Here is an 11,208-nt window from a genome sequence, read left to right as displayed (position 1 = left end):
TTTATTACAAAATACTCGGATATACCGTATATAAATATATTAGCAGTAAGATAGTTTAGGCAGACATACTCAATTGCATCATTCACAGTACGTTATTGGGCAGTCAATGCAGAGCTCTTTTGGCAGGATTTGTTTGCCGCTATTCTCTGATTGGTGGATGTTTTCTCTTCAGGATCATGGGTAGTGTAGTTCTTCACCAGGACTTCTGCTCTTAAACAAGGTTAAAAAATAAATAAATAACGCAGACTGATGACTTATACCATCGATTATACCAACAGAAATATATACAATCAATTAACGACCTCGGAACTCACAGTTGGTCTGTTTAAAAGGGTAAAAGAAAACGAATGGGATTTTTACTTCTGGAACCCAACTGTTGCACTTTATTGGGCCTTACAATATGCGTAACAATTACCAATACTATTTGCAATATAAAATAGTAGTACTCCAACAAAACAGCTATTGAAATATATTTTTTCCGTAAATAAATTAAAACATTAGCTTTTCAGGGGGCCTGGGTAGCTCATCGAGTAGTGATGCTGACCACCACCCCTGGAGTCGCGAGTTTGAATCCAGGGTGTGCTGAGTGACTCCAGCCAGGTCTCCTAAGCAACCAAATTGGCCCAGTTGCTAGGGAGAGTAGAGTCACATGGCAACCTCCTCGTGGTCACAATTAGTGGTTCTTGCTCTCAATGGCATGGTAAATTGTGTGTGGATCGCGGAGAGTATCATGAGCCTCCACATGAGGAGTCTCCGCGGTGTTATGCACAACGAGCCATGTCATAAGATGTGCGGATTGACAGCCTCAGAAGCGGAGCATTAGCTTATCACATTTTTGGCATTAAAGTGCCTGAAATTAGACTGTAGAAAAATATACTTCCATCTGACTATTAGATTCTCCATGTGCACCCTGTACTGAGTCTTTCTTCAAACCATCTTGTGTAACTCTCCTGTCCTGTGGGGACACTGCAGAGCTCCTGTGGTAATTAACCTTCCAAAGCCTTTTCCTTGAGACACCGCATAAGAAGAACGCCTTTGAAAAGCACCTCTCCGAAACGGCGACTGCAGCTCGACAGGCTCTTTCGTTGAACTGTGAATCTACATGACATGCACAAAAGAAATCTATATTGAAAACACCCAAGAAGACAACAGCAAGTGGAGAAAAGGCATTGTAGTAAGAAAACCCACTAGAGGGCTTCTAACCTTATGTTTGTTGGGGTTTATTATCATAATGTTTGCGGCTCCAATGGTCATTGAGGGGAGAACAGCAGCACAGGTGGTCAGAAATACAGTCAGCCAAACCTCAGGGGTACTGTAAGCATTTCCAAATGTTCCTGCGAATTTAAAATTACCAATAGGCTAACTTTGTTAGTTAAAAACATTCTCCAAAAAGATGACCACTATGAATTAGGGTCAAAACTGTGATATGAAAAGTAAAAAATAAATAAATAAAAAATCAGTAACTTTCGTTTATAAACTGATCTTTCAACTGCCCCCTAGTGGCCAAGATGTGATACATAGGTTCAGTAGCTGAACCAAAACATGTCCATGGAATTTTTACATCAACATCAAGATTTTAGGTTGAAACGTTTATGAATGTATAAGGGAGGTGTAAGTGAAGAGTGCTCCAAATGAGGTTTTGTATTTATATTCATGCATTCGGAAGACACTTATACAAAGCACTGCATTTGATGTGTATATTTGATCAATTTGTATGTTCCCTTTGAATTGAACCCATGATCTTGGTATTGCTAGCACCATGCTCTACCAGTTGAGCTCTTGAAACATTACAGGAACATTTTTAAAAGTATAAAAATAAACAAATCCTCCAAATATTCCAGACCATAAAAGCTACATGCATAATAATTCTGAAAAAATAATAATAATTGGGGAAATGCTGTTTAAAACAGTTCTAGATGGAGTCACAACGCAGGATGTATCAACTTGACAAAATATGTCAACTACCCACATACCTTTTACACCAGATTTTGAAAACATGAGATAAGTAGAGAGTCTACTAATTACCTAAAAACATTCTTTCATATATTGTCACTCTAGATAATTATTAATAATCTCTCAAATGATTAATTAAGCAGAGATAATTACCCAGGAAGTAGAAGAATTTAGGTGAGGCAACAAACAAACAAGCGCTATGAAGACCCCATGTGGACAGAAAGAACACTGCTAGACTAAGAATAATTGGTATAATGTTAAATATGGTCCAGTGTTTTGTATGTAGAATAACCTAGAACAGATAAAAACAACAAGAAACAAATTTTACAAACAACAAATGTTAAGCCTTTCTAAAAAAAAAAAAGAATGCTTGCTCTGTTGGCTGGTTTTAGAAGTATTTTGGGGCACTTGTCAGGCTGGAAGACCAGATTAAACCAGCTAAGACCAGTTTATTTTTTTAAATGTTTTTATCAACAGGTGCATGATTTACTGAATTATGTTGCTAATACTGCCTTTGCTTAAAGGCTGCATGTCATCTAATGTACAGTGCATCCGTAAAGTATTCACATCGCTTCACTTTTTCCACATTTTGTTATGTTACAGCCTTATTCCAAAATGGATTAAATTCATTATTCCCCTCAAAATTCCCCATAATGACAACATGAAAGAAGTTTGTTTGAAATCTTTGCAAATTTATTAAAAATAAAAAACGGAAAAAAAAAAAAAATCACATGTACATAAGTATTCACAGCCTTTGCCATGACACTCAAAATTGAGCTCAGGTGCATCCTGTTTCCACTGATCATCCTTGAGATGTATCTACAACTTGATTGGAGTCCACCTGTGGTAAATTCAGTTGATTGGACATGATTTGGAAAGGCACACACCTGTCTATATAAGGTCCCACAGTTAACAGTGCATGTCAGAGCACAAACCAAGCCATGAAGTCCAAGGAATTGTCTGTAGACCTCCGAGACAGGATTGTATTGAGGCACAGATCTGGGGAAGGGTACAGAAACATTTCTGCAGCACTGAAGGTCCCAATGAGCACAGTGGCCTCCATCATCCGTAAATGGAAGAAGTTTGGAACCACCAGGACTCTTCCTAGGGCTGGCCGCCCGGCCAAACTGAGCGATCGGTGGAGAAGGGCCTTAGTCAGGGAGGTGACCAAGAACCCGATGGTCAATCTGATAGAGCTCCAGCGTTTCTCTGTGGAGAGAGGAGAAACTTACAGAAGAACAACCATCTCTGCAGCACTCCACCAATCAGGCCTGTATGGTAGAGTGGCCAGACGGAAGTCACTCCTCAGTAAAAGGCACATGACAGCCTGCCTGGAGTTTGCCAAAAGGCACCTGAAGGACTCTCAGACCATGAGAAACAAAATTCTGTGGTCTGATGAACAAAAATTGAACTCTTTTTGGCCTGAATGGCAAGCGTCATGTCTGGAGGAAACCAGGCACCGCTCATCACCTGGCCAATACCATCCCTACAGTGAAGCATGGTGGTGGCAGCATCATCATGCTGTGGGGATGTTTTTCAGCGGCAGGAACTGGGAGACTAGTCAGGATCGAGGGAAAGATGAATGCAGCAATGTACAGAGACATCCTTGATGAAAACCTGCTCCAGAGCGCTCTGGACCTCAGACTGGGGCGAAGGTTCATCTTCCAACAGGACAACAACCCTAAGCACACAGCCAAGATAACAAAGGAGTGGCTCCGGGACAACTCTGTGAATGTCCTTGAGTGGCCCAGCCAGAGCCCAGACTTGAACCCGATTGAACATCTCTGGAGAGATCTGAAAATGGCTGCGCACCGACATTCCCAATCCAACCTGATGGAGCTTGAGAGGTCCTGCAAAGAAGAATGGGAGAAACTGCCCAAAAATAGGTGTGCCAAGCTTGTAGCATCATACTCAAAAAGACTTGAGACTGTAATTGGTGCCAAAGGTGCTTCAACAAAGTACTGAGCAAAGGCTATGAATACTTCTGTACGTGTGTGTGTGTGTGTGTGTGTGTGTGTGTGTGTGGGGTGTTGTGTTTTTTTTTTTTTTTTTTTAATACATTTGCAAAGATTTCAAACAAACTTCTTTCACATTGTCATTATGGGGTATTGTTTGTAGAATTGAGGAAAATAATGAAATTAATCCATTTTGGGATAAGGCTGTAACATAACAAAATGTGGAAAAAGTGAAGCGCTGTGAATACTTTCCGGATGCACTGTAAATGTTGTGGCTTTCAATCATATTCATGGAAGTGCGTTTATGCAATCTGGTTACCTCGACAGTGGTGGTGAACACCACTGATGTTTCTACAGTAATGGCAAAAGTCTGATAATCGAGAGCAGAGTATTGCAATATTCCCATCGGGATGAAGAAAAGGATGATGGAGGTATAGACGGAGTGAAAGAGTGTGATTGCCAAAACAAAAGGATTGAAGAGCTTTTTTTTCTGTCCAATTTGGTAGACCTCTGGCCAGCTGAGACAGCTCTTGGCGCTCACATCATATCATGGTTCAGAAATAAACAAATGAACCGATCAGATTTGTCATTGCCTGCTCAAATTCTAAAGATGATTGGCCCAAAATCTCTGAATTTTGGCTCACCTGTTCGAAAATACCCAGGCACAGTACAGGCAAAGAGGTATATGCTATCGTGTAGAGGCTTATGAACCAGCTCTCATATATTGACTGAAAAAAACAAAACAAGACAAAAACTTTTATCTCAAACATTACTGAGTCTTTCTGTAGCAATACGGTTGGGTGGGAGTAAAGTGAAATAAATGACCTAGCTGCTCTACCTGAGCACTGTAGCCATTATAGAAGCTGTACCAGATGTGCACCAGAGCTAAAGTAGTGGTTTTGTAGAGGAAATACCGCAAAAAGCTGCAGATGCGGTAGTAGGACCAGTGCCCGTGCACCAGAAGCAACCTACAAAGGAAGCTGAACTGCGCCAGAGCAAAATCTGCATTCTGTACTGCCTGACTGCCCTCCACGCCACATAGACCCACGCCAATATGTGCCGCTGTTATAGAAGGAGAGAATAAATTATAGTGTAATAAATAAGTGGATAAAAAGACAGACCTATGATCTGAATGATCTGTGTATAGTGTTAGAATTTTAAATTAGCAATGTTTACTGTGTAACTAATACACAAACAGAGATAAGTAGTAGCAATAAAAATTGGTTAGAGGTTACCATTCTGCTGTGTTGGGGAACGTTACTTTTAAAAGTAATGTGTTGCAATTGAGCGCAACAGTCTAGTTCTGGAAGTAAAAATCCCATTTATTCACTCCATAGGCAAATAGATTTTTAACAATAACTTATAAACCTTTAAAGACAGATCTGTCGTGAGTTACAAGGATGATAATCGATGCTTTATGATTCTGTTGAAACCATTTTTTCTGCTTTTCAAATACTTTTTTGCTTCAAAATCAAAGTGTGTAATGTTGTAATTTACATCGAAGCTGGTTGGTTTGGTTAATGGCTCAGAACATTTTTATGAAGGAATTTAAGAAATCCCTACGGAAAAATTCTTATGGTATAATGCGTTAGCCCCAACATTAAACATTAAACATTATTCTCAATATATATGAATTTCTCACTCTTGATCATGTTCACGTCATTGGCTCCATCTCCTATTGCCATGGTAATGGAAGTCGAATGCGTCCTGACCATCTCAACCACTTCCGCCTTTTGTGCTGGTGTCACACGGCAACACAGCACAGACTGGCACTGACAGGACAAAGTAACAAACTTCGCTCCCCATTCTGGCATTCTGGTCAGTTCTGCCTGTGAAGTACAAAGAGAATATATTCTAAAAACTATAAATAAAGCAGACAACCTGCATTATTTTTCCACATCCTCCTGAAAAAAAAAAAAGCTTAAACCAGCCTGATTTTCTGAACTTAGCAAGTTAAAGTTGGTTTCGCTGTTGTCCTAGCCTGACCACCTGAAAATTGTCAAAAAAAAAAAAAAAAAGAACCCTCTAAAACAAGCAAAACAAACCAGCCTTACCAGTTTTACCTGGTCTTCCAGCTAACCACTTTAGACTGGTTTAAGATGTTTTTTCTTTTTTTACAGCAGGGAGACCCACAAAGGCAGCTAGTTATATTGTAACATCGTAGAACATGCTCACCAGTTCAGGACCAGTGATGACTAGTGCAGATTTTCTCTTAACGGCTTTCCTGTCTGTGATCCAAACCTCAGGTTCTTCAGACATGACACAAACATCTGGAGTGGGAGACTCCAGAAGCTGCCTGGAGATGTCAATAAATTAACTGTCATACTTCGTCATACCACATGCATGGTTATATGTGTGCATGCGTGCGTACGTGCATGCGTGCATGTGTGTATTTTCTGACCAAAGCTCCTCGCCTTGAATGAGGGTAGTGTCAGGATCCATGAGTTTGCATGCATAACCCACATTCACAGCCGTTTCTGAAGAAGACACAGGAAAAACATGTCATTCGCTGCTGTAGGTTCATCTGTACAACTCTGTTCCCAGTTTTATGTTGAAACACTTCACCTGTCTTGTCTCCTGTCAGCACCCACACCTTCACGCCTGCCCTCCGCAGGGTGGCGATGGTCTCAGCTACTCCTTCCTGGAGACGATCCTCAATGGCGGTCACACCCAACAACTACACAGACATGTTATATAAGTGACTGACTAACACTAAATGCACAAGTAATAAGTCTAAATAACACTAGAATCAATTGTAGGCATTTATTAGTACCGTCAAGTCTCTTTCCATTTGATCATATATCTCCTCCAGCATGGTCTCCTGGTTACCCATCACAGTGCTTGCCTGATTGAGGGCGTGGCTCCATTCTGTCCACAGGGCTTCAGGAACCGAGCGCACAGCCACACACAGAGTCCTCAGACAACTCTGAGCGAAGACCTGCCAAAAAGGAGCACAGACATGAAACACAAAGATTGTATACAAGCACTAATTGTCCAATTGTGGTGTCCTCTTCAAGTCACCTCACCTCTAGCGCTCTCTCTGTGCTCTCTTGAAGTGGCCAGTTCTTCTGCAGCCTCTCCAGAATGACAAAATCTGCACCTTTACAGTGCAGCTTCAACCAACCTCCATACTCCCGTACTATACACATACAAAAGCCGTGATTGCTCAAGGTTAACTTTACGGTAATTTGCTCTAGTTTTTCAGACTCTTGAGGGCCAGATGATGAAACTCACCCAACACTGACATGCATCTCCTTTTGCTGGTGAAGTCCAGAAGGGCGAGGATCTGATAGTTGCGTGTGACGCCCAAGTCACTGATGGTGAGAGTGTCTCGTGTGCGGGAGAGGAACACCCAGCCCAGTTCTCGTGCACTGCACACACCAGAGCATCCTCATCTGGAGAGGCAGCCTGATACTGAGGCAATCCTGTATTTATACACTAGAATGTACTAAATTCTATTGATTTATTTCTTAAGATTATTACTATATTAATCTATGGATGATGGAGGAATTGTGTGTATGCTAACCATCCTTCCACTCGCACATAACAGTGTGGCAGAGGGCCAGAGCGGTGAAGAACTCTTGGTACTCAGGGCTGTTCTGTCCTCGCAGCTTCTCCACCAGACGTTGGTCAGAAAACTTTAATCCACCACAGGATAACTTGTTCCAGCTTAGATCTAGTGGCTTACAAATCAGAAAAAAGATAAGGTGTTGATTTTGAGTGGGCCCATTCAAGCATGAATTAAATGAAGAATAAATTTGAATCAGAAGAAGACAATTTTTATCAAAACATTCTATCTCACCTTGACTTCCTTTGACGTATCACCTGAACAAAAAAATTAAAAAAAAGAAAGAAAGAAAAAAACAAAAAAATTGAACTATAAAAACAAAATCATAAATATTTAGCACAGGGTCATCACTAAAATTCACAGGGACCAGGACAACATTTTTATGGATGGGACCCCTCATGCTGGGCCCAATGAGTGGGCTATACAATAACCCCTTATCACAACCATGGCCCTGATTCTACACAATAAGACTGAACAAACATAGAATATCAGGGATGTTGACAGACCGTAAATTTGTCCAGCAATGTAGCACTGACGAAAGAGCAGGCGGTTTTGCGTGAGTGTGCCGGTTTTATCACTAAGTATGTGGCCCACTTGACCCAGCTCTTCATTAAGGTTGGAAGTACGAGCTTGAGCGGGGCTATCATTGTCCTCCCAGTACATCTCTACATCCCAGCCAATCAGGAAACAGTGCACCATGTGAATCAACTCCAATCTAGCATGGAACAACAAATAAGAAATCAACAATGACTGAAATGTTTAAAAGGCAAGCTGAATTGTGAGAGCAGTTTTGAGAGAGTTTATATTACGTTATGTAGAGGGACACAGGCATAGCAGGGCTGAACAAAATGATGTAGCCCCAGAAGGTGAGGAAGCCCAGGTAGGCAGCAGAGGAGCCGAGCTGCATGGCAGAGAGAACCTCATATTTGGGTGAAACCTTGTACTCTGAAAGCCCAGCACCCACAGCCAGGAGAAGAGCCACTGTGAGCACGAAGAGCACAATCTGAAATATGATAAATAGCGAGTCAAGCAAGTAAAATTTCAAAGGCAGAACCATTAAAATTATTTAGTAGAAAGACTGTGTAAAAGGAATAGTATATAAATAAATTTCTCTAACCTCCTTTGCTCTCTTTTTCTTTCACTTACCACCAAAACCACTTTGTTCAGCAAAATTTCCACCTGAGTTTTCTTCAGTTTCAGGTGGCCACTGTTCTGCAGGATTTTACTGTCTGAACCTGTCAAGATCGAATATCACATTTTAATTTTCATGTTAAGGCAGTGAGTTTAATGCATTAATTCAGTGCGAATAAGAAAAGTTAACATTTTGCATTCCCGAAATAAAAATTCTTTAGAAAGTTCTTATGTTTTTTCTTAAATTTGTTCTTAAGAAGTTAAGAAGTTTGTAACTTAAGAAGAATTCAAATTCTCTACAAAAAAATCTTCTTAAAAATCATCATAAATAACATCTTAAAGTTGTTGATAACCTCACAGTTGTCTTAAATCCCAAAAGATAAGATGTTAGAGAAGAAATGAGAGAAAATAAGATACAGCACAAAGAAATTAAGCCACAACACAACAGAAATACTCCCGGCCACTAGGGGGCAACATCAAACTGGTAAATAATGTTTCGATTTTTAAAACTTTATTGGCAGAATTACATACTTACATGAGGAGGACAGGGCATGATAAGACATTTCCAATGTGAGTAAAGTAGATTTATGTTTTGATTATGTTATAATTTTAATTTAACTAATACATTTTAACAAAGACATTTGTGCATTGTGAAGCTGAGTATTGTAATTAACTCTCTATGGGATGGTGTTGCCTCCAGGCAACATACAAAAATTTGGCTTGCTATGTCAAAATAAAGCACTCGATTCATGAGAACTTTCCTAATCATTGTGTTGTATCTTAATTATTTGTGTTGTAGCTTAATTTCATTGCATTGTGGCTTAATTTACCTGTGTTGTGGCTTCATTTATTTGTGTTGTGGCTTCATCTCATTGTGTTGCAGCTTAATTTATTTGGGGCTTGATTTCTTTGTGTTGTGAACTTTTGTTTGGTTTATAAATTTCCCTGTGTTGTGCACCTCTGGGCCACCATATTGTAAATGTTATCACGGAATTCAAAAAATAAAGGTTGTTTTAAAGCTTCTTAATGTGGTGCCCAGTCATGCTAGTAAATGTAAAAGGATGTGCTACGTAGCGCTTTCTCTCTCTCTATGATCTTACGAGTCCATTGAAACATAATAATGATATCATTTGTTCTACAACCCCAAGTTGTGACAGTATAGAAAATGCTAATAAAATAAAGGAGTGATTGTAAATTTCATTCACCCTTTGCTATATTGAAAGCACCACAACAACACATTATTTTGTTTTATCTTGAGAATTTAAATATATATATATATATATATATATATATATATATATATATATATATATATATATATATATATTAATCTACTCTCATTTCAAATTGGATGATTGCAACATGCTCTAAAAAAGTTGGGACAGTCACCAAACGAGCCAGGACCAGCAGGAGAACAGAAGTGAGGCTCAGAAACAGGAGCTGACAGGACACCTAGACAGGGCAACAAGTGGTGGGTTAGCGGGTTGGTCAGAACTGCAGGCAATACAATCCGCACTCTCAGCTTGCCTTATAGATGAATATGTGGCTGACTTCTGTGAGCTTTCCAACCTTGTGAACTGGGACGCATTAGTTCTAAAGGACATTTTTGGGCATGGCCTGGAAGAGCCCACCCGGTCTGATATGCCAGGTGGCAGAGGGCCATGGCCAGCACCCCCTACAGTGGCTTCTCCGCCTCCTGCAACCTCGCCCAAGTCCCTGGCCACCCCCCTGACCACTACGTCCCTGACTCCTGCGGCTCCGCTCTTTGAGTCCTCAGTGTTTCCTCTGTTACTTGCTCTCCTGGCCATCCGCTGGATCCACAGTTGTCTCTTGCTCCACCCGAGCCCCCTTCGTGTCCTGCTCCCCCATTGTCTTCAGCTCCATTTGTTCTCCTCCTGTGGTCTCCTGGTATGTCTGCTCCCCCATGGTCTCCTGCTCCTCTTATGAACTATTTTGTGTGTGTGTTATGTATGTCTTTGAGTGTCAGGAGCCACTTATTAAGGGTTACCATGATGACCACTAGGGGTCGCATGTATGTTTATTGTTCACTTGTCTTTCAGTTGCTTTTGGGTTTTGTAACTCTTTTCCTTGTCTTTGTTCATTGGTTCTTGTGTTTATTAGATCCAAGTGTTCCTTGTTTTCTCATTAGTTCCTTGTGTATTTAATCCCTGTGTTCTTTGTCAGTTCTTATGTAGCATGAGTTTCAGTTCTTGTTTTTGCCTTGTCTGTGCCTTGCTTTGTTTCGTATTTTTTCTTTTTCCTTAATAAAATGCACTTGGATCCACACCCTCGTTTTCTGAGACTCTGCTGTTTGACAGTCAGATTTTTATTAGTCCAAAATTGCCCATCTCAACTTTTTTTGGAAAGTGTTACAATAATCTGATTTGAAATGAGTGTTTATTTAAAAATAAATTAAATAAATTCACAAGTTAAAATATTAAATTTGCTGAAGTGCTTTCAATATAGCAAAGGGTAAATCGACTTTACAAATCACTCCTTTATGTTTTTATTAGCATTTTTCATACTGTCCCAACTTTTTCAGAACTGGGGTTGTAATACATAAAGCAACCTCATGAGCAGGCTAGTAAATTCAGACAGTGT

At 40.2% G+C, this 11,208-nt stretch overlaps 1 pseudogene; it reads right to left on the bottom strand.

The window, feature by feature from the left end:
• Window positions 1–927: 927 nt before the first annotated feature.
• LOC127438891 (phospholipid-transporting ATPase IC-like) lies at window positions 928–10,533 on the bottom strand (annotated as a pseudogene).
• Window positions 10,534–11,208: the final 675 nt, after the last annotated feature.

The sequence above is a fragment of the Myxocyprinus asiaticus genome, chromosome 50, assembly GCF_019703515.2.
Source record: "Myxocyprinus asiaticus isolate MX2 ecotype Aquarium Trade chromosome 50, UBuf_Myxa_2, whole genome shotgun sequence".
NCBI lineage: Eukaryota > Metazoa > Chordata > Actinopteri > Cypriniformes > Catostomidae > Myxocyprinus > Myxocyprinus asiaticus.
The sequence above is the reverse complement of the archived record's forward strand: the minus strand, read 5'-3'. Positions and strand labels throughout refer to the sequence as shown.